We start from the raw sequence: 26,294 nt of genomic DNA, 5'->3' as shown, positions 1-26,294 counted from the left end.
TCATAGTAAATCTTCATAAATTATAAATTATGCTCTAAAAAATTGTAAAATTAAGAAATATGCTCTAAAATCTAAAAATCACTAAGTATGCAATAATATGCACTATAAACTTTTGATATGTTTTTCGTAGTGTCTTAGAACGAATTTCTAGCTCACTTAGCAATAAATCTAACGGTTCAAAAAAAACATGCAAATGCAACAACTTCCGAGCCCTAATTATCAATTATTATATACCTACAAAAAACATTTATGTTAATTAAAAATTAAATTTAAATACAAGATAACTGAATAAGTATTTAATCACGTTTAAAATTTCTATCAAATTTTAGTTTTAAAAAACTGGTATATTGCTTCATATTGATCATATTCATAATTGTAAACTGCTTTGAAGACTTTTAATTTACCTCATTAAAGTTGAAGTTGGTAATATATAGTAGAATATTGTCAGGTATATATAATCTGCTATTCCATTACACGTGCATACACGATCGTATATCCATTATACAGTTATAATTATTATAACATATTTAAGGCTAAAGAATATATTTTTGGATTTTTTATGATTGAATAAGAACCTCTAAAGTCACGTTTCCATAGCGAGTCTAAACGCCAATCGTTATAAAAGCCGACTAGGTACACTATGAACACGCCGACATGCCGTGGCAACGTAATAGGCTTATGAGTAAAGTTATAGTTCGGCTAGGCTAGCACTATCCGAAAATTGTCGTTAAGTTGTGTACGCATCAAAGGAAACGAGCTGTGTAATTTAATCAACGTTCCACAGACATGTCATTCGGTGAGTTTTTTATCATAGTAATTTTTTTATTTAAAGCCATAAATATAATCATAGTATCTAAATATCGTTATTTAGATTAAAGAAATTAATGAATTAGATTTTACGTATGCATTTTGCGGAAAATACGGAATGGTCAAATAATGAGATTCAAGAGTTTTCGAACTTATATTGTATGGAGCCCTCCTATACATTTGGAACACACAACATCTCAATCATAAAAATCGAAATGTAGTTCACGATGAATAGAAAGAAATTGAAAACCAACTAAGGTTAGATAATTTTTTTATATTTTTTAATTTAAAGAAAATATGTTCTTAAATATTGATTTTTGAATTTTTTTTTCTATTCTAGTGGCAAATCCAGCAATACGGAAATGAAAAAAAAGATTCACTTATGATCACATTCTGACAACTTTTAACTAAGTTATTAAGGGTACTGGTAGTAGTTCTAAAGACGTTTACAAACCTGACTGGTTTGTATACAATGCAATGACATTTTTATTTGGCATTTGCGATGCAATAAAAGCGATTTCAACAGAAATAAGTTCAATACATTTTATTTTGTTTAATTATTTTGATACAAAAAAACCAATGAAATATGCTATATTACATTTTATCATATTATATATTATTATAAAAGTAGTGCGTAGGTATTCATATTATCTATTGAATACTCGTATTTTATTTTAATGTACGTTTTTTAATGCATTCTAGTGTTTATGATATAAACTTATCTATTGACAATACTAACAGATATTATAATATTATATAATTATAACAAATTATTTGATCTGTATGTTATGCTCTTATATGAACGCTATATTTATACAAGTTATAACTTATAGGTAACTTATGTCCAATACGGCAATATTATTCCAATGCAGGATATAAACGGTTTACTTTCAGCTTGTATAGTCGCTGGTGTCGTCTTATACTTTCCAGTGTCGAGACGACGTCGACAAAGTAAAATAGTTTTAATAGAACAATAATTTATAAGCTTACCACAAAATATTTTAGTTATTTTAATGTGATTTTAAAAATGAATACTTATATAGTTTTATGCTATGTTTTAATGTGTTAAAATTAAAAAAAATAAATTTGTCACACGCTTACACAGTATAGGTATCTGGTCGAATATGGTAATAATAAAATAATTTTATTTGAACTCAATCTTAGCATTTTGACTAAAGACATATTTTAACGGTAGAAAATATTTTGAAACCGAAAAGCCATTGCCTCGAGTACGGTAATGTCTACACCACCCATCAGGTTAGGTGGGGGGGCATACCTGTATATTGTATACGCATTACGACGTAAATACAATATGGCTAGACGTAATGGGTGTATAATGACCTATCATAACACACAATGCGGGTGGCGGACGAACAAATATACATTATGTGGGCAAATAAAAAATAAAAAATAAATGTTTAAAAATGTATGATAATATATATATATATATATATATATACGTAGGACGTCCTGCTGTACCGAAAGGGTTTCCTGCCGGATAAAACGGATTTACAGGCGTCGGGTGAAATTAGTTTTATTCTCGAGCAATTAATTTTTGATCATCTTTCGCGGCGTGGCCAGTGATCGGTTCGCGGAGTGCCGATCGCTGCTCGCGGCGGATGGCGCTAGCGACGGACACCCGTGACGTCGCTCAGGACGATTCGGAGCTTCGCGCGCAGTCGGTTACCGGCATTTCGCACGCTCTACACTGGGGCGCTAGATTTGGCGCTACCGAAAGTCACAGCACGCGTCCCACACGCGAACTATACGCCAATCATATCGTCGTCGTCGTAAGTTGTCGTCGTACATTAACAACCGTTGCAACACGCAACAGGCGTTTCGAGTGCTGAAAGTGGCTGAAGCACTTACCGAGGTATTCGAAAGCGACGTGCAAAGGTAATAATTTTAAGCCAAAACACTATCGTGTGATTAATAATAATTGTTTGAAAGAAAAAAAGTGCTGGGTACCGTTCTGCTGTACCTAAAGTAGATGTCGAGTTGGTCACTGTTATGAATGTGTTAAATTTGAATTCGATGATTTATCATATTGTATGGAAAAAACGGTTCTGAGCGGAAACGGTCTATAAGCCAATGATAACACTTGATTTATTTTTTGTCATATTTTTTAGTGTTGCTATAAAAGAAATTAATTTTACTATACATAATAAAATAGCTTGAATTAAATTTGGTCAAAAACATTGCATTTTTTCGAAAATGTTATTGTGTGCGTAAAATATAATAATTTACACAAACGTTATAAGTCATCGAAAATAATTTTTTTGAATTACAATAAAATAATAAAAATCGTTATTCGAATAGTTTTTTCCAAATTTTAATTTAAAACGTTTACATACAACACTGTTATTCATAGGTAATGTTTACAATGTTTATATATCTTATTTTGCCAAAATTTGAACTTTTTTTTTGTTTTTTGTTTTTAGTTTGAAATGTTTATGAGGAATTTTGTATTACATTTTCAAGCTTAATCAATAAAAATTGTACATTTTACAAATTAAAACAGTAAAGAATTGTCAAAATTCAAACTTTAAATGTTTAAAGAAATACATTTTGACTATGTATTTCAAATATTTTTTATATAATATGTATGAGAAAAACTTATATGGGATCTTATATTTCATTTTTAAACTTTTAGACCGAATACAATTTTTTATTGATATGTGTAGACATAAAACTAAAAAAAGTTGAAAATTATCTGTTTTCGAGTTACACCAAAACAACAAAATTACTGTCAAGAATTGGTTTTATGTAAAAATTTTAGGTTTTCTTAATTTTTTATGTTTGCTCAAATTGTTTTGAAAATTACTGGGAATCATTGATGTCTCTAAAGTATTAACTAAATCCAAATTTTCATCAGAAACAACTTTATAAGTTGAAAATCATTATGGTATTATGAAAAAGAATACATCCGCTCAGAATCTAAAACAGTAATTTGAAAATATATTATGGTACATCGTATAGAATAAACAGAATGTATTTATTAAGATTCAAGAAATCATGCGCGAATTGAATTTAAAACATTTACATACTGCAGTTTTTCTATTCCCTAGATAGCACTATTTTTGTAGTCGATATCTTGTTCGTTGTAGCTAATCTTTTAAATCATTTAGCTCATGCTTTTAGCAATAATAATGACACGATCTACTCGGGTCCTTATAACATTATTATAGCGACTAAGACCCGTAGTCCATAATAATGATATTTGACATTATCTGACTGACTTTAAATGATATTTTTTTTCTTTTGATAGTTATCTAATCTACCTACCATATATTTAATAAACATTCTCGATATATTATGTCTGCTGAGTAAAATAATAACAATAAATATAATACTATTTAAAATATTTAAAACTATACTTTTAATTATAATTGATTAGCTATGAATGATTTTCTTTTTATTATGTTTTGAATTAAGAGAGTATTAATTGCCACGACGCTACGTTATAATTTCTTTCCTTTTATATTTTAAAGCTATATAATGGTATTCAATATTTATATGATATTTATTTTTGATTACAAATATATTATATGATAACTATTTATTTGGATGTATTTGTACATTTTTAGTGTAATAAATATTGTACACAATTTTTATAGTACTTGACTTTTACAATCTAACATTGATCCATTGAACATTAAAATTACAAATAGATTTTTCAAATTGTAATAATAAATCATGTCATTATACAACAACATAGTTAATGTAAATAATAAGTGTGGTTAAGTTTAAGTACATGATGAATTTATAAAATATTGTTAATTACAATTGGCCTAACAATGATATAGTTTTCATTAATTCATTAAAAAAAAAACGTTCATTTCTCTGAATTGGAAATTTAACATGGATTGTATTTACAAAAGTTAATTTTTTTGACCAATTTAAAATAAACAAAGTCCTGTTTAAAATTATTTTAAAATGAAATAATTTATCACCTTACCGAATGGCGTAATCAATTAATATATAATAGAAATTAAACATTTATGTTTTCATAAAATATTTTAAAAATATGATACAATAAAAAAAAAATAATAAAATAATTTTACTAGAAAAAAAAATGTTATTTTTGACTATTTAAGAGATTATGTAAAAAGAAAAAAATACTTTAAAAACGTTAATATTCTTTTAAGTAATGAAAGTCTTACTTTAAATGGATTATTTTGTAACAAGTAATTGTTTTCCATTGCGATAATACTATTATTATAATAGAATATTTAAATACAATTTAGCACAGGGTTGTAAACAAATGACTTTTAATTAATGTTTAAAATTATTATTCATTAATTTCACTGTGCAATAATTATATAATATATATTTTTTTTTATTATTTATCATACGTTTTGTTAGCTTTCAACGTAAAGTTTTCGAAACTCAGTAGTTAGGTACCTAACTATTATTACAGTCACGTATACAAACACATTATAGGTTGAGGGGGAGGGGAATCATCAATATATTTACAACTATTAGTATTAGGTAGGTACATATGAGGGACGACAATAAAAAAGTGTTATTTCTAAAAATTGTAAATTTAAAATTATACTTTAATACTTATGATAAAAATGGCGGAAAATCAAATGACGTTTTAGATTTTGCTAAAACGAACTATTTACTTTGTTAGATTTATCTCAAAGTACCATAATTAGTGCAAAACAGACTATTTCGCTTCTTCCTTCGTAGAATTATGTTAATATGAAATATTTCCATATCACAGCATTACAGAAATACGCACTAACTCCATTTTCCAACGCCGTTCTGTGTAAACGTAACAATAAATAATGTAAAACACATTATTTTCAACAATTTTTACAAAATTTACTATTTTTTGATTGAATTTTTAGTAAAGTGGTCTTTCTCTGGTAAATGTTTCCATTTATTTATCCATATTAACTTCTGCAACAAGCATTTTATACTGTGGTAAGATATCTTTATAAAAAAGCACTATTTCTTAAAATCTTTTAAATCGGTATAGTATTATTTAAAAAATGTTGAATACGTAATTGCAATTTGGATATAACGAGATGGTGATTATTAATTAGTAAAACTATCTTGTAATTAACAAATAAAATGGTCTAGAAAAGACCAAAATATTAATGTTTTATAATATTGTTCCGAATAATCGGCTGGAGTATTGCTACACGTAGTTTAGTGATAAACAGGTATCGGTACTTCAATAACTCTTCCAATCATTTGAAGTTCTGACTAAGAAAGGTTAAAGTAAAGTTAAAGAGAAAAACTTCTCAATCACATGTAGGTAAAACCAAAATAAAAATGTAGTTGCTTATACAATTTGACATTTGAACACTATTCTAATTTAGGTAGCTAAATAACTTAAAATCATAATTTATTGTAATCACATCGAAATCATATTAACGGTACTACTCCAAGTAAAATGTTACCGACCTGATGTAGTTATCTTTCATCAAAACACAGTATCGTATTTTATACCACATCAATAATTTAATACTTTTACAATTTTAATGCAAATACAGTTTTTTTTTTTTGGGGGGGGGGAGGGGTAGCAGGAAGGGATTGAATTTCAACCGCGGTCATCCTGTATATGTAACTGTATTATAATAAAAACATTATCAATTAAGTAATATTTACAGTAAGTAAGTACTATTAATAGGTAAGTATATATATATAATATGAGTATATTATAATTAAAGATAAAATATAAATAATCAATTATACAAAATACAAAGCAATGACTTCAAACTAATAATTATATGTTTATTATATTATACTATGTATTTTATCAAATAAATGCTTTTTTTTTAAAAAAAAAGAAGATTCCTTTTACCTTATTTAAAAAAAAAAAAACTATATTTTTAAACACGCCCGGAAATTATTTTTGTTCGTTTTTTTGCACTTTTTAAAACCACTTAAAATTTTGTTAAGGTGTTTAATAAAATATCATTCATCAAAAGAATACTGTCTTGATGTTAGAGTGGTCAAAGTTCAAAGATGAAGCAAATAGATATTACATAGTTTAATAGTTATATATATATTTGATGTACATTAACCACAACATTTACAATCGCCATGAGTATATTCAAAAGTTATTTATAAATTATAGTTAATATTAAATAATATTCTTGTGTACATTGAATAATTTAATATGACTTCACAAACAATATAAATATTACATTTTGTTGAATCATATTTATATATTATACACACTTATATATTAGATAATAAGTGATGACTTAATAAAAAAAGTGAAATAATTATAATTATAATTACTATATAGTATAATAGATGATCGTATACTTTTAAAAATTAAATAATAAAATTGTTTTAGATAATATTATAGAGCAATTTTCTAATTTCTCTTATGGATTTATACATCATTGACATTGAGCGTTTCTTTGAATTCAAGCCATGTCATTTTTCTCGTTGCTTACATTTATTTCAAAAAGGTATATTATATAGATTGTACTTGGGTATATGGCTAAATTCAAAAATAACGCAAAAAAGAAGAAACATAATATATCGAATGGGTGAGCGACCCAAAAGACAAATCTTAAATTTGTCTAATGATTTCGTATTAGTGTTGCGCAATAGCTAAATTTAATAAGACAAATTGAAAGTAAAAATATATTATTTTTTTTTAACATTTAAAATAAATACATACAACCTGTAAAACAGTTTACTGTAAGCATATGAGCGCGATAAATTAGATATGGGCTTGAATGCTTGAGGCGAGTAGCTAACCAGCAGTGGCACTCGACGGGAAATGTTAGGCTATTTACATATTTTGTTAGTGATAATAAAAATATAAAAATTACATGAATGTATAAAAAAATGATTTTTAAATTTTATTTATCTAGATAACTTATAAAGATAAAACCATCGTATCATTATCTTTAGGTAGATTATCAAATTGATATTTAATTTACCTTCAAGGTAAAAATTATAGCCATCTAGTCATCTAGATACATTTGCAGGATCGTTTAAATAATTTAATTTAACATTAGTATTTATAATATTTCCTATATAACAAGAAATATTTTTAATTGCGACTTCATGATTGTAATATTTTTCTATTATTATTTTCGCTATTATTTGGATAGATACTATGTATTACGTTCCTATATAGTCTAATTAAAACATTGTACAGTTCTTGGGTATATACCTGCTATTAAAAATATTTTGTTAACGGCATCAGCAATTTTGTTTAAAACAGCGTTTTTACGTTACCCATTCACATTTTTCTTGATATACAACAATTTGTTAATATATAATTAACTATTAAATTAGATTTAGGTTAGTTTATTATATTATTAATATTTTGGTCACGTTTACGTTTACATTTTTATTCATATTATAAAGGTTGCATATTTTTATTTGTATAAATTATACCCATTTTATTTATACAACATTTACATTAATGTTTATAACTATAATTTAAAAAAAAAACTTATGAGTTTAAATTATTTTTCGAAATTTGTATTTATTCCTACTTGTTATATACTTCTACATTGTCAAACATTTAAATCAATCATAAATTTATCACTATTTTTAAAAAGTTAAAATAATGCATAAATGAAGTTTATAGTTTTTATAAAAACGCTAGAGTGATTTTCACATTTGTATATCATGGTAGTAAAATAGTGTCATAAGGTTATTGATAATGTTTATAGAATTTGGATTAATGTCATGAACATAATAAATAATATGTATGTATATTTTATTTCTATATTATTTCACATAAAGAATGTTGGACAAATTTATTAACTTTAAATATAATGACTATTGATAAAAGACGTTAGGTATTAAGTTTTGAATTAAAATTTTTTTTTCTCAGATGATAATCACTAAGTCAATTTATTCCTCATTTATTAATATTTTTTTGAATTAATTATCCATCAAATGCATATTTCTACTATATTTTTTATCTTTGCGTTTTATATGTTTATTACTTTTTGAAATGTATAAATGATTAAGCAATACTTAACATACTTATACTTGTTATTAGATTTTACTGTTAATATTTTTTAAGGTGAAAATAAGTTATTTATATTTTATATTATAAATATTTGAATTCCAAACACGATGATGTATTGACTATTGAAATATTTAGTTCACAAATGCTACTGATTTCTGAATTTGTCATAGTAACTTTAAAATATTTTAATTTCCTTGTTTGTTTTTTTTTTTTGTCTACTCAAAATGCATAATAGAGAAGAATTGTATTATTATAACTGCAATATAATATTTTTGTGAGATGTGATCTTTTAAATTCGTTTCATTTGTTGTTGGTCACTGACATAATATTATGGTGGCCTGTGTTAGTATCTTGTTATTTGAGACATTTTCTGTTATTTAAAAAAAAAAATCAAACCATGTTTTCATGTTTTGTTTATTATACCTTATAGCATAACATAATTTTAGATTACAATAATATATCACTCGTTAAATAGAATATGATTTAATTAGGTATTTGTCATAGATTTCTTTTACATCAATAAACTTTATTTATGTAAATAATTAAATTTTTAAATTGAAAAAAATATTTATATTACCTATAAGTTAAATAATAACTTGTAAAAAAAAAAATCAATTAAACAGAAATAAATTTAAGAACCACGACAATCGCAATCGATGAAATACGAACAATATAGAACATATTGTCTTGAAAATATAATTATGGAACTGTAAATTAATGCATTTTAAGCGTGCGTAATATTTTCAGGTTTTTAGCATTTTAATTTTTTGAATTCACGCAGTTATAATTTAATCTAACTTGAGAAGCTAATATAATAATATTATTATTAAATGTTGAGCAATTAATTGCGCAACGTATTCTTATTTACATAATTATTATATTTTTTAGCATTGAGTTATTGAACCCTTAGATAGTTAGATTTAAATTGTTAATTTTATTACATCTTATTTTCTTTGATTTTGTATACTATATTCCGTAGTCTGATTTAAATATTAATAAAACTAAAAATACAACTTGTGTTAGATCATAATACCAGTTACGATTAAATTAATTATGACACACGGTTTGTGCATGAACACAAATAAATCGTATCTGTTTATATCAATTTGAAAATTATTATAGTGTTGAACATATTTGTGTACCTTTTAGTTTAATGTTAACGCAATAACTTTAAGTATTAAGTATTAGAGAATTATATGAATTGTTCTTCAAAGTAACGAGTAACAACCATATAATATGTGTATAAAATTAATAAAAGTAAAACATGTGAAGTTTGAAAATTTTTTCCTTTTCAACGTTCTCATTTAACAACAGCAGAGCTTTAGTTTCATACAGTGTAACAAATTAACCTCATTGCTACAAAATGCTTTTCTGTCAGTATTTCCTTCTAATATAAAGAGCAGTGGTTCAAAATTGAACAGATTTCATAAAGCAGCTATTTTTATTTCTTAGATTCTTAGCCCCGTAAAGGAAGTTAAACAGAAAGTTGAAATTAGAAGTAGTGACATTTATACGTCCATAAACATGTCAACTAGACATAAAGTATTTTATTTTATTGAATAATGATGGTTTCCTGTTTTGTGTTTCAACCTCAGTAATCTGTTTACCACAACATTTTTACACGTTTTACGGATCAATCGTAAATTACTGAACAAAGTGTACTTCTACTAATTAACGCTGTATAAAGTAGAACATATTATAACCGCCAAATTTTGCATTAAAGCAGCTATAGTAAATAATAGTCCCAATAAAATAATAGTCTTACAGTATATTGTGTATAATGTATACTACATTTTATCATATTATATAAGATATAACATGCTTGTTTATAAATATTAAGTTCTATATTATAATATTCTCTAGTAAACAATACTATTTCGTTAGTGATAAACTGCAATAGATTTTACTTCTGGCAGTTGGCATGTAATCAAAAGTTTTCAGAATAATTTGTTACATTTAATATGACATACATTAGATTATGTTGTTTAGTCTATAGAATTTCGAGATATGATGGTGAATTAAAACTGCAATTGATACTTTTATATAAGTCAATTTAATAAATTAATTTGTAGAAATAATGTTTTAAAAATGTAAAATCTTTATAAAGATCACTAAGTTATAATAAAATCGAGTTAATTTTTAAATTATTATGCACTTTTATAATATTATCATTATTTTATTATGACTTTCTTTAAGTTTAATATATTGCTGTAAATTAAAATTGAATAATGAATTTATACTGAGAATTTGTGTTTTTAGTTTTTTAATCGTATTTAAAATAATTAAAATAAATAAATTAATAGACTTAGAAGGGCATATTATTATATTTACTGCTTATTTAGTAAATTAACATGTACACATCTTTTGATATGGAATATTTTTTTTCAATTATAATATAACTTTTTTTAAATAGTAGTCAAGAAAGGAGTTGGGTATAGTAAAATTTCTTAAAATTCTGATCTGCAATTTTCGTTTCTCGTTCTACTTTTTCCGGAAATTTAGATATCATTAAAACGAAGTGCTACAGTAGTATTTGTCAACGTTCACGAAGTTTCATTTTTCGTTTCGTTTTATTAGATTATTTAGAATGATTAATTTTTTTATATATATAGCAAACCTAGAAATAAAGAAGTAAAAAAAATATGTTACCATTATACCGATTTTTATTATGCTCCTTTTGAGATTTCAAAAAACTACTTAATTAGGTGTTTTTAATTGTAATTACGTAATAAATAAATATTTAATGTTCATAAAAATAGTACCCAAATGCTGTATACTAAATACTAATGATAAATCCTATATCCAAAAATAAATATAAATATACTGTACAAAATTATATTATATAATAATTAAATTAAATTTAAATATTTTATGCAAATTTACTTTTGTATTATGTTCATATAACAAAACATTACATTAGCTCTAAAAGTTTTAATTCAATCTAACGAAACTGCACTCCTAGAAGAAGTTTTCTTTCCCGTGCTTCTCATCTGTATTATTCATTGGTATCCCAGAACGCCCTTTTCAGCTAATTTACCAGACTGCAAATAAATGAACATGTTGCCCAATAGCTTTCGAAATGATGTGCTTTACAAAATAACTAATTCATTCAATTAAACTTTCTTAAAAAGTTTCTTTTTTGATTTGTATTTAGCTAATCCGTAATTCTCAATTTCCTAACTGTGAATTTTTTAGTATTTTTTTATATTTTAAATCAAAAATGTATTTTTATTCCGAGTGAACCGAAAATTGTTTTGGCTTTAGTATGGTTTATTTTTAATGTATGTATACATTAATCAATTAATCTGCTTTTTTATATTTCTCAAAGAGTGTCTTTTTTGACTATTCATTAAAATTTTCGGAAAATTTAGTTGTATAATTTTGCGATGTACACACATATTTATACTTAAATATTGAATTTTTTTGGAATTTCTAACAAAAACTACAGAAAGCTATATAAAAAGCATATATTTTTTTCCTGTACTGAAAATATACATATTAAAAAAAAAATATTTATGCGCAGTAAATTTAAAATAGTTAAGAAAATATTATTATTTATATATTTAAAAAATTAATAACATAAATAACATAACCCCATTTAATGATATTATTTTTTATTTAAATTATTTTAAGATAGCTTAAAATAATAAGACATTTGTTAATTCACAATTAATTTAATTAACTAATTTTTAATTATTTTATATTAAGAAAATAGATTTAATTAAAATAAACTATTAGACAATTTATGATATTCTTTCCAAAAAAAAAAAAAAAATCAGAAAAAGTATAAGAATAATTAGTATAATTATAATTAATTATAATTAATTTTTATAATTTAGTATTTTATAGTTGAACTGTATGGTAAACTGTAAACTGTAATTTTATGTCATTATACATGAATGTATGACATTTATTCGGTGGTGGTTATTTACCAATGATATTTATCATCCTCCATATCCACCTCAAAAATTATAATTATTTATTTAAATGAATAATAGATCATACAAACATGGATAATTAGTACTTAAATTATTGTTATCACAACGATGTATTTTTGTAATTGATGGCTTACCTATTAGTTATTACCATTCAAATACCACCTAGACATTGTCGAATGACTATATTGTTTAACGAAGATACTCAGGTACTTGAATCTCGATAGTCATTGTTGTTCTTATATTAATAATACAAATTAGTAAAGCTTTCTAAACGGCAAACTTTACTCTATAGGTAGTTCCGGGTTTCAGACTCACGAGTGATTAAAAATTCTTGGTTAAATTTATAAATTTCAATGATAAATACTATGAATAATAATTTATACATATTTCATGATATAATACTCGTATTATAAAATATTTTTGCTTGTTATAAAAACCATACAATTGAAAACCAATAAATAAATAATAAAAACAAAAAATAACAATAATTAATTTATTGAGTTAAACATTTTAAAAACAACTTTATCTTAGTCTATTTAATTCAATTCCTCCCCTAGATGTCTACTATATTCTTTGCATGTTATCAAATATCAATCATGTGCTTGATCATTTGATACGTATCTCTACTTAATACGTTGTTCCCGACGTAAAATGTATAATTTTGAAATAAATACCAACCATAATTCATAAGTATACTGGTTATAAGGTTAACAAAATAAAAGTGAAACTTGACTCGACAAAACAATTTGAACATGGAAATATTTGATTTGATGAGAAATATTAAATTAAAATACGTTGCGAGATAAAATAAAAACAAATAACAAATGTGAATATTTTATTGTATTATTTGTTTTTACTTAAAACGTTGGTTGTTTAAACTCGTATTATGTTACATTTTAATTCTATAACCATCGTTTTAAATAATATAATTAAATCTTTATTTAAAATAATTACATTTATTTTATTTTTAGTCAATTCAGTTTCTTGTGTAAAACGATTTAAAAATAATTGTTAAGAAATTTTATTAAGTATTATTTTGGTATTATTTAGCTAATATACGAGTATAGATTTGCCATCCTATGTAACATATGTAAATACATTATAACTAAAAGTTGATACTAAGTAAAATAAATAAAAATATACAATTTATTTCAAATTGTTCCCTATATATAACAATGTATTAATGTTGACTTGTAATTATTATTATATAATGTAGCTTCTGAATGCGAGATCCGACCCATAGACTCAGAAACATTTTTGAGTAAAACAAAATACTAACACACAATTTAAATAATTTATAAAATACATATTTCAACAACATTTTTTATTATTTAACTTATATTTCGGTCGATCAACCTTCCAGTCAAACACCAAATTAATTTATAATTTGAACTTTGACCACATACTATAGGTTATTTATATTTTATTCATCATACCCTAAAAGTATTTTAAAAATCTCAACTTAAAATAGTAGTCAAAAGTTTTTAAATTTATAAAATATAATATTTTTCATGGTAAAAATAATTTTTATTCAAATATTAAAATATTGCTTTCAAAATGTAGTGATTTATTACTTTTATTGAATTTATTAAATATGTCATATTTTTCACAAATTTAATAGGTACTCGATAAATTTCTTTTCACCCTTACATCAAGTCTATCGTGTTAACTTAGACTTAATAATTAAAGTTAATTATTATTTATAGTAATTTTTTTATGTTGTTAGCAATTAAGTTGTTAACAATATTTGTCTTCTATAAATATTTAATTTATACCATTAAAAATTTACTAATTTACTAAATCTATTTGGTACATCAAATATCAGATGGCATTTTATTTTAAAGTGAGTATAACAATCAGCACAACATTTTTCTTAAGAAAAGTATTTTGTTCCAACATACGATTTTATGACATACTAGATACAAATTCAACATTTTATTTCAATTCAAATACCTAGGCATTATCTTTGACGAATTACTCACTTGGAGTCTCCATACACACAAAAAACTATTATCGCTTAACAATAGAAAACACTTACTTCAAAGTCTTCAAAACTAAATATCAGCACAAACTAAATATTTAGAAACTTATTTTGAAATAATATCCAAGGTAGATCACACGGGGTCCTCAAAAAAAAAAAAAATCTATCAACAATTTTTCAATCTAAAACTTTTCATCGTATTAAGTACTAATTTTTCTTACTATGTTATAATTTAAATACTTCAAAGTAGTTTGAATCATGTATATAACAATATAGTTTGAAAATTTTCGTATTTTTAAAAAAATATATTTTGAATATTTTATTATGTTTAGAAAATACTAATAAAAACATTTGGTGAATATTTCAAGTTTCTACAGTTACTTTATTTTTTTAAGTTCCACTAAAAGGGTTTGGCTGAAATACAGAATACTGATTTTGCATAACAATTTTCGTTTTTCCCTAGTATTTTGAAAAATATTAAAAAACTTTTACTGCCAATTACTCTCGATTGCCCTAAGTACTACCTAAAACCAATTTTTATATGTATATATATATATATTTTAAAATCAAAACACTACTGTCCAAGAAGGTAATCATGACAGGCACAAAAATATAATAGAAAATATATTACTTTAAAATCAATACATTCACATCGCTCCGCTCAGTATCTAAAAAATAACGTTTTACTCATCTATTAACTATTTCACACTTGGACTTCATACAAAGAAAAATTTTTTACAAGCGAAACATGGTAATTCACCTAATAATGTAATAATATAAATATAACACAAAATTTAATTAGTATAACTAAATAGTAATATAGTTAGAAAAGTCAGTTGACATGTTATTAGTTCTAGTCTATAATACATAATTGATGCTGGCCGAGATTATGGGGAAATTCACGATTAGTGGAAACAAAACCCAATAAGCTAGCTATTATGTTAATAGTACAATTATTTATTCAATATGGCATATTGGTCGCCGCCATGTAATACATTGTAATGCTTAATAGTGTACGTGGACTTACTCAGTATCGGTAAATGGAATAAGGCTTAAGATATTGTATGCGCTTAAAAAATTCGAATAATATAATAATAATATTTCAATAATATTTACATTGAAGGCAGGCTAATGTGTACAGTCATATATATAAAGGAAAGCTTTAAGTTATAAAGAAAAATTGATGTTAAATATGAATTGAAAAAACTAGTTTTAAAGTGCTTTTTTCGATGGTTATTCGATTTGTGAGAGAAAACAGTTAGTTTTGGTATTCGTGTACAAACAAGCGAGTTCAGTGAAAAAATACAAAATAGTTTTTAAAGGCATATTTTCCGTTTGATACCTTTTTCCTAGCTATAAATATAACCATTAGGATCACTGCATAAGTAGTTATTGTTACTAAGTTATGGAAAATATCGTATTTTTTTCCATTTTAAAAATACAGAAAAATGAAAAAGTTAAAATCTGTGGTATTTTTTCAACACATGGTTTGGTGTTTAAATAATAAATTAATAATATATTATATAGATACATATAGTTAATATAATTAACTGTTTAATAATATTATTTATATATACCTATTGTTTATATATTTCAAAAACATATATATTATACCTAACGTTAAAAAATTCGTAATACAATATACATCCTTTAAAGTTTATGTGAATTACTACTGTGTATCAAAATGTTAAATAAATATAACAATACAAAATAATTAGGTTATTTTAACGTAGAAATTTTATCATTTAAGAACTTAATATTACATATTATTATAATTTTTTGGCCACTTATTAACTTTAAACTTGTAATAAATCACATAAATATAATATACTAGTAGTACTAGTAGTAGAAGTACATAATAACAATTTACAAACTATACCTATGTATAGTAACATAGTTGATGATATATACTACAATAGGGTGTGTCAATATAATCAAGAGATAATTGTTTGTACTTACTTAATTGTTATAATACGATATGACGTGTACTAGTTGTACACCATACGCCAATTATTTGCGTGACTTTGAGTGTTTGATCGGTAGGTATGTATATACAACTGTTATAACTATAGTTTAATATATCAAAAAGACAAAAATACCATTAAAAACTAACAGCTAAAGTGCTATAATATTTGATGATTTCACAAAGCCGGACCAAGTTTTTCATCCATAAGAACATCAACAAGAGGGGAAAAAAAGGCTCTATTGAACCTTATAACAAGATTTATAATGGACTTAGGCTGCTCCGGACATGTTCGTATATTATTAATTTATCGCTTGAGCGCTATACGCATTCATAGGATCCAGCTATTGTTTCGTCAGGTTTAGCCGTATGGTATCATTGTTGTCGTAATAGTTAGGTTAGTTAAATTGTAACTTTATGTTGAATAAGACTGTTTTTCAGTCTTAAATTCAATTTTGTCATTGAGAATTATCAAATTAAAAATGATTATTCAATTTAAGTGACACGATTTAATTGAAATGTATAATGAATGTAACATAATGTAAAAACCTAAATAACTATTAATAGTGAGTAGAACAATGGAATTATAATGGCCCTTACTGCCGAGTTGTTTTAATAATCAATAAAAAAAAAAACAAATGATTTTTTTTTTAATAAGAATGTTTAAAATATTTTACAATATTTAATACAAGAGCATTACACTACAGTTGATCAGTTTTTCATTGAATTTTAATCAAAGAAGCAAGCCTGGGCATAAACGAGTTAAAAAGTTAAAGTTAAGTTAATTTTAACTTTTTAACTTAACTTTTTTAAATTCAATTTTCATTAACTTAATTAATTTTTATTGACATTAACTTAATAAATAACGAGTTATTTTTAATCAAATCCAAGTTAAGTTATTTTATAAATAATTAAATAATAAATATAATAAAATTATTATTGATTTACGATCCATATCGCATAAAACATAAACATAAACATTTACTAGAATTAATTAAATTAAATTGAATTCTTGTTCTATTAACCAGAACTGTTTAATAAAAATAACTTAATTAAATATATTATGTAGGTATAGTATTCTATACCACGGCATACGGGCATATTGTAATAATAATAATATTTAATAGTTAATAGTAAATACTAATAAATAGAGTGAAGATGTTAATGACTTTTGCATTTATTTTCCTTTGATTCTATACAATGCTATTCTAGTTAAAAATTTGATTCATGCTCTCTTGATACAGAATATTCTAATTTTATTTTGCATTTTTTTTGTATTTTTCGGAATTTTGGATATAAATGCATTTTTTGTTTTCTAACGTCATTTTTCAACATTTTTAAGTCATTTTTTCATCTTTTAAATCATTTTTGTAATTTTTGTACAACGTGGGGCAATTTTAGATTTTAAGGCAAATGTTAAACTCAAATTTGGAAACAAATTTAATTTATTTAAAATCTAATTTAATTTATTTTTGATAATTGTATATAATGCTTAAAATGTAAATGTATACTATTGTTTATTATTTTATTAATATTATAATCAATAATTCATATTCTAAATTATTATTACACACATTATCACGCCCATATCTCTAATAAAAATCATTATTTATAAATACTTTTTTTTCACTTACTTAATTAGTTTTTTAGACCATATTTAAGGTAATTTTTTGAAGCTTTTAGGGCATTTATGCACTTTTTTTAGGGCATATATGCATTTTTTATAGGTCATTTTTGTGTGTGTTTTAAGTCATCAACACAACTCTACTAATAAAGTAATAATTAATATAGGTAAAAGGTACAACGTATAAATTACAAGTATACAATTATCAAGAAACAAGAATATAATATTATAAAATATTTTCGTCATAAATAACCAAATCAGTTATTACTTTTTTTGCCGTTTTTGGTAATGGTCATGTTTATTTAAAATGTTTATATTTATAAACAGCTAATATTGTCAATAGACAAAATAGTTCTTGGTGGTTCATTTTTCGTTCTCGTTTCTCGCAGTACGCAACCACACATAAATAGTAATTTCAAACCATATTGCTAAATATTTAGCATTTATGCATATACAAAAAAAAAATAATAACTTGATTTAATAAGTTAATTGAAAGAATATAATTTCTAACTTCACTGAGTTAAAAAGGAAATTAGACTAACTATTAACTATTAACTTATTAAAAAATGTTCTATTAACTTAACTTAACTCGGTTGAAAATTATTATTAACTTGGCCAGGCTCGCAAAGAAGTATTAAAATATCAGTCATTGTTTTTAAAATGTCATATAATTATGAATACACAGTGTTAATGCGTATCGTACGTGATATTTTTGCTGAAGATCCAATTATTTAAGCAAAACACATAATTAAAGAATTTAATAATAGTTAAATCTATTGCTAAAATTTCTCTATAAATATAATAATATTATTCATTACAATGCCTATACAAATATATATTTTGTCATTTGAGTGTCATTTGACACTTTTCGATTAAGAAAGAAGTAAATTAAATCTTATTAAAATAACACTAAGCTCTTATGATAACGAGCGCGGAAAAAAAAGTTTAAATGACATGAAGTTTGAAACAATTATCATGTTATATACAAATAATTAGTTGAAAATAAATAAACGTAATGACGTAATGTTGACATAAATATAATTTGCATTTATTGTATTGGGTATAATCATTCATTAATTCGTAAAAAGTACGACGTCGATTATTAATATTACTTTAAGACAAAATCAACTTAATTCGTTTATTAGTCATATACTCGTATACATTTTCTCAGTGCTATAACAGTTCAAAATGTTACCAAAACAGGTCGTGAATAAAATAATAACCTATGCGTTAATACCGCAGACCGTTTTTAAAATTGTGTATAAATTAAATAGTCGCGAAGACACGCACAGACAAGAAGTCTGTGACGGACGCCGATCTGTCCGCGAACCGATGATGAGGTACCTACACTATTACAACGGAATAAATCCATACAGCTCCGCGTCTGTTGTGTTTGATAATATTTTTTTTCCTGCGCAAAATTTACATAGACAACAATTCGTACGGATATCATTGAGATTCGTCGTAACGGAACAAACTTAATAACAACCGTAATATTATTCTTCGCCGTGTTATGTACTCCGAGAAGAAATAAGGTTTGCGCGAGATGTGCACGCGGCTGTATTGTATCAACGTTCGGTAATACCAGACAATAAAATATTATAATACGCCTACCTGAACTATACGAACAGAATATGATGTGCAGATTAAATCATACCATGCGCGACAAACACCGTCGCATAAAATATAAATCGAATGTCGCGGCCGTGTTCCGCGATATCATTCTATCGGCGGTCCACCATCACCGGCACTCTAATTGTTGCGAACATACGCCGCAGTGCGGAAAACGCGTAAGGTCTGCGACGCGTGAACTCGTCAAATCTCTTTTGCCGGTCCCCACGACAACAATAATATATTATTATTATTGGGAAGTACGCTCTATCGCTTTGCGTGTGCTACAACTACAGCACGGCCGCGCCGACGTACAGCATAACATCATATAACACGAGCTCGCGTGTATTAATCTCGGATCACACGCCGCGAACCAGCCGTCACCCCGCGGGCGGTTTAGCCGCGGCCTATAACACTCGCACGGTAAACCGTACACAGTATAGGTAGGTACCGGTCGTGTTCACTTGTGCACTGTGTGTACGCGCCAGTGCGCCAAATATGATGATAATAATATTATAGTGTGTGTGTGTGTGTGTGTGTGCTGCCGTGGATACGACGTATGCGGATGGTATGTCGCGCGTTACGGTATTACATACATGATATACGTGTACTGTCCCGAAAACCGTGTATATTATGATATTATCGTATCTGCTGCACCGGATGTACCCGCGAGTTCTTTCGTATTCGCAAAGCTCTACGTACACGTGCGAGACTATATTGTAATATCACGATGATCCGTGTATTATACTAATTAAAGCGTTTGTAAACGAACGCGTACGAGAATCGTACGGTTCATTGGTATTGTGTATACGCGTGTAAACAGCAAATAATAAAGTGTTATTATACACGACTGGTCCACGTATCGCGATTTTGGCCATATATTATTGCGCGTCGATACTAAAAATCCTAAAACATCATTCTAATTATCCTAAAATAATGTTTCTGTGACATAGCCAAATACAAATAACTTAAACGCTAAAATAACCTAATATTGGATAAATTGTATAAAAATATATTTCGACGTACTTGCATATAAATATATAACTATATTATACATGTTTTCGAAAAGATTATTATACCTTAATGATGGGTTTATTAAAACTTTTTTTTTATAACAAATGTTTTATCCGAATTTTAGTGAATGGTTTACTATAGATTATAAATGTCCATTCGCGTCAAAAATATCAAAGTCGTCGTCATTTTTCATATGACAAAAACCCTTCGAAAACTTCCATTAGTAGAAGTAAAGCATTCAAGAAATGTTTTTCTCTGGTCAAAAAAGTTATCTTTTCGTAACTTCATACATTTGTCAAACCTATATCTTGTAAACATCTAAACAAAATGTATTACATACGACAATTCGATTAAATCCTCATATTTCTCCCACGTGAACACAACGACAAAAAAAAAAAAATAACACAAATGCATTGTTTATTTATTTTCTGTGATGGATTATCTAAGCAAACGATGTGTCTATATGCAAGTAAAATCACGAGAATCAATTTATTTTTCAAAGCATTCATATAATGTAGCTTTGATTTATATTCATAATAAAAAGGGGGTAAAGTAGTTAACCATAATGTAGGTGTACGTCGTCATTGAAGAGTAATTAACTGTAATGCATGGATTGAATTTGAATTAAATGTAAATATGTTAAATAATGTTGAATACAAAAGAAGATTCCAAACAAAGTCAGCCTATATTACTGAGTATATTTTATGATATTTTTTTATTGCTATTAGAATAGTTAATTTTACTATGAATAATACAATAGGAGGTTGAATAATTTTTTTGACAAAAATATTGTGTTTGACATTATTATCATTACATATGAAAACAGTTTTATATACTTAAAGGCTTAAAGTTTAAGCTATTTGACTAATTTATTATCGGTGTTAATAAATAAATAAACGCTATTTTTCAAATATCTATAAATAGCTCTAAAAGTGTCAAAATATTCAGAAGATAATATTGTATGCGGAAAATAATAATTTAAAAATTTGGTAAAATATTAAGTGTCTCATTTTTTTTTTGAGCTGCATCAAAAACAAAATCGGTTTTATCAAATACGGTTTTTGTGTGAAAATTATCACTTTTCAGTAATTGAATTTTCCCTTGTTATTTTGAAAATAATTAAAAATATTTTGGTTTACTTTTGGTAAAAAATTGAATTAAAAGTAGAGTAAATTTTTTACCAGAAACAACCACAATAAAAGTTGAAAATCGAAGCATTTTTAATGACGGAATAAGTGATATCTGAAAAAAACAAACGACATTGTAAAATCAATACATTCATCGTTCCATTCAGAATCCACAACAATTAAATTATTATTTATAAAATTATATACACAGGAGTTGTCCTTACTTAAAGTGCCGTCAATCGCCCGTCGGAGTGTTATCGCGTCTTAACACTCTATTCATATTATTATACACATTATATTTAATAATTTATTTCTATGACTTGTCGACTTAAAACAAAAATTGTCATCGATCGTTTGGTACCGCGGGTTCAGTATACACATAATTTGTACGAAATATGAGATAAGTAACTAAACTAAGTAGGCAATATAATATATAAAGATAACATATTATCCACAAATATTCTCCATATCTAGGAACCTATTTATATACTTATATATATATATATAACCTAAAAATAACATTTTCAAACAATTAATTTAGAGTTTTGTTTTCCATGAAATTATGTTTCTGGTTAATTGCCATTTGTGAATAAATTTACGAGAAAACGTACGGTAATCAGAAAAGTTATACGTGTAACTAACGTATATTTAACTCAAAATATATTAAATTCTGTTCAATGTGCCTTGTTGTGAAAAAAGTATATTGTGTGCGGTTACGATAAAAATAAAATTAAAGTGAATTTGCAAGGGAAATATTATTTAAATTTGTATATCAACTTATTCACTTTACGCGTGAGGATAAAAATAAACAAACTAAATTACAAATTGGATCGACTATTTTTTTAGATAAACGTTGCTATTTATTTTACTGATACTATACAAGATTAATAATTTCACAGTCATAGAGCTAATTAAAATAGTTAAAATAATTAAATACCTTTGCTTGCGTTCGGTAGGATTTCGCACTTTTCGCACAGAGTATGTAGCAGGCACCAAGTTAAATTGTCTGAACAGTATCGTAATCATCAATCGCTACACGAAAAATAGGTAGACGCTAGTTCCCATAATCAAATAGTTTGACTAAGTAGTTAAACTTTAAGGAAATTTAGTTCAAGTATATATAGTGTTATTTGATTATGAATCACTGTTTTGTGTACATGTAATTAATAAATTTGGCTAAACGCGAACTAATTGAATTAGTTTACTTACGTTATCAGTTATCATAATATTATACTTGCACAGTATTTGTTCCTATTATGATACAATCATATTCCATGTCTGTACACGGTACCTAGGTAAAACACTAAAATATTCAGGATTTATAAAAAGTACCCTTTTATAACCGATAGTATGTAAAAATGAACATTGTATTATTTGTATTATACATGAAGTTAAATTTAACTTTTTCTTTTTCCTAAACAAAATCTATGAATACCATTATAAGTATTATTATATACGTTGAATCCAAGTCAAAAAGAAGTGAAAATACTATGTTTTACCTTTTAGCTGAAAATCTTAAGCTGGCAAAGTATGATTTCAAAAATTAAATACATATACTACCTACTAATGATCATTTAAATTCATGAAATAATTTTAAAGCAGATATATTAAAAACAAATACCTAACATAGATTGTACAAAACAAATATGAAATAGTAATATATCTATAATATAAAGGTATATAAAGAATAATTATAAGTCAATAATAAATTGAATAATAATTTATTAAAATCAGTTATTCAATTTCATTATTTAGATTTGTAAAATAAAAATGAAAAAGTCTAGAAAACTTAATATCTTATATATTTTTTTTATAGGTACCAACATAGACATAAATATTTTTAATTTCTTATAATCGTATTAACTATATAAATTAATATAAAAGCAACAGCTTTCTATTTTTAATTAAAACATAATATAGCATTGATTCAATGCACACGACGATTTAAATATTTTTATATTATGATATTCTTAATAATTAATATGTAACAAATAACAACTCTATATTGTATATAATATTTCATATACACACAGGTTGATTTATGATATTCAAATGCATTGTATACTGAGCAGAACAATACATGTACCTATTAGTTTTACATTGATATGTCTTTTTTAGTTTTTTTTTTTAATTTTGTATCTGTCATGTTATCAATTGAAGCAGTAGAATGCTCCAATATAAAACATTAAAGGTAGTTTTCATATAGTTTGAGCTGGTCAAAAGTAAAAATATCCAATTATTTTTCAAAACAATCGATGAAACCTTAAAAAAAAAATCAGAACTATTTTCGCAGTTCCAGTTAACCAAAATCGAATTGGCTTTTGTGACTTTCTTGTGATTCAACACTTTAAATTTTCAAAATATTTAGATTTACTAATTTTTTACAACCTATTTACGTCATTATATTATGTTTAAGTAACTAATAACAATTTATAACAAATCATTTGTAATCATTAATTGGCGTTTAATTTTTTCAACTTTTCGATAATATACCAATAACAGTTGTATATGAAATAGTAAAGCTATTAGCTAGATTTTTTTATTATTTTTAATTTAATTTAAATAACAAAAAAGTGATACAAACATTATGACATAAACAATAACAACGATGAATGTATATTGTACATATTGCCAGATTAAATACCAAAACTACAAAAAAATCTTTACTTTTATAAGTCGTTTATTTGCATGTAATTCTTAAGCACTATACCTTCCACCAAAAAGTAATGTACTTAAGAAACTTAATATACTTTTCAACTTTTGAGCTATAAATAATAATAAAAGATTGAACTTCTGGTTAAACACTATTAATAAAAAAAACTTTATTGTATATTATACTGCAATATTATGCAGTTTATAATAGAAAATATTTAATTATTCATACATATTTTTAACTAATTTGATATATGATGCATATTATATATAAAATAAAATTTAGTTAAAATAAAGTTTAAAAACAAAGCATTCAAATTTCAATTATAATTCGTCCATATTTTAGAAAAATTATCAGCTAAGCAAGTTAAAATAGATTAAGATGTTTCTTATTTGAAAAACTGGAATATATATCTCCTCAAGTAGTACAAAAATTCTCAATGATTTGAAAATGTTTTTTAGTTTATTTTTTAGTTAAAAATCTCAAAAAATCAGATTCTGAATAACTGTATTCTTAAAGAAAAAAATAGGTAAACATTATGCTTAGCGAATCACTCTGCAGTGTACTATTATAAAATTTAATAATATTATAAATTCAATTTTTCAGAAAAAATAAATTTAACTTACTTATTACTGATTTTAAAATATAGAACTATAATAGTAAATATAAATATACAAAAAATATGCTTTGTAATACATAGTCTCCGGTCACAATCATTTATCGCATGCAATGATTTTTTTATTGAATTCTAATATAACACATCCACATTACAGTGACATAGGTACTCAATGTCTATAGCTAAGTGATTAACTATTTATTCACTTTTTATCTATATATAAAAAATAAAATAATAATTCTAATTAAATATTAATATTTTCGTCATTGTAATGTTACTCGCGCTACAACAGGTGATAAAAGAGGGTGGATTTACGGTTGAGTGATGGGAGTTATACCGTACCGATTATCTATTCTGTTTCGAATTTCCGATCATTATAACTTATAAGAATACATAGAGAATGTGGCATTGTATTATTACAATATATATAATTCGTTATAATTTTAGTAAACATTTAAACATTTATTCGACACAAAGTACATCTTAAAAATGTAAGATGGTTTAAGCTTATCTGATTAATGTTTGACCCTAAATTGCCATTTTATTATAATATTTTGTTAATGATTTCACCGACATATTATAAATATAACTTTTTTAAATTCACTAACAACGTTACCATCTAATTAATTAGATTATTAGAATATAACTTTAAAATTTATTTCAAAATAATTTTTAGTTTATTATGCATTTATACTTGATTTTTCAAACGTATATTATTTATTTATTAATATCTATAATTACTTATAAATCATAATATTATTGTGATATCAATATCCAATATAAATATCAAAACTAGAAATTATATTGTTATTTCGTTACAAGAAAATATTAAATAACTGTTTTAAATGAACTATAGTAGTATACTGAACACTATGCACCATTTTGTAATAAATACTTAAATGCGATGATTTATGATGACTTTTAAATGTATACTTTAATATATCACAATCATTCAACGAAAGATGATTAGAGCGTGGCAAAATGCTATATTCGG

General features: G+C 25.0%; 1 protein-coding gene across 2 annotated transcripts in view; it reads left to right on the top strand.

Annotated features, from left to right (window-relative positions):
- Positions 1-2,500: 2,500 nt before the first annotated feature.
- LOC113560429 (neuropeptide CCHamide-1 receptor-like) overlaps positions 2,501-26,294 on the top strand; it is a 105,439-nt gene continuing 81,645 nt past the window's right edge. For both annotated transcript variants that reach the window (XM_026966294.1, XM_026966293.1), the window contains exon 1: positions 2,501-2,703. The gene's annotated coding sequence lies outside the window, so the exon portion shown is untranslated. The remainder of the gene's footprint in view (positions 2,704-26,294) is intronic.

This window comes from Rhopalosiphum maidis, chromosome 4, assembly GCF_003676215.2.
Source record: "Rhopalosiphum maidis isolate BTI-1 chromosome 4, ASM367621v3, whole genome shotgun sequence".
Taxonomy (NCBI): Eukaryota; Metazoa; Arthropoda; class Insecta; order Hemiptera; family Aphididae; genus Rhopalosiphum; species Rhopalosiphum maidis.
This window is presented reverse-complemented; position numbering and strand designations above follow the sequence as displayed.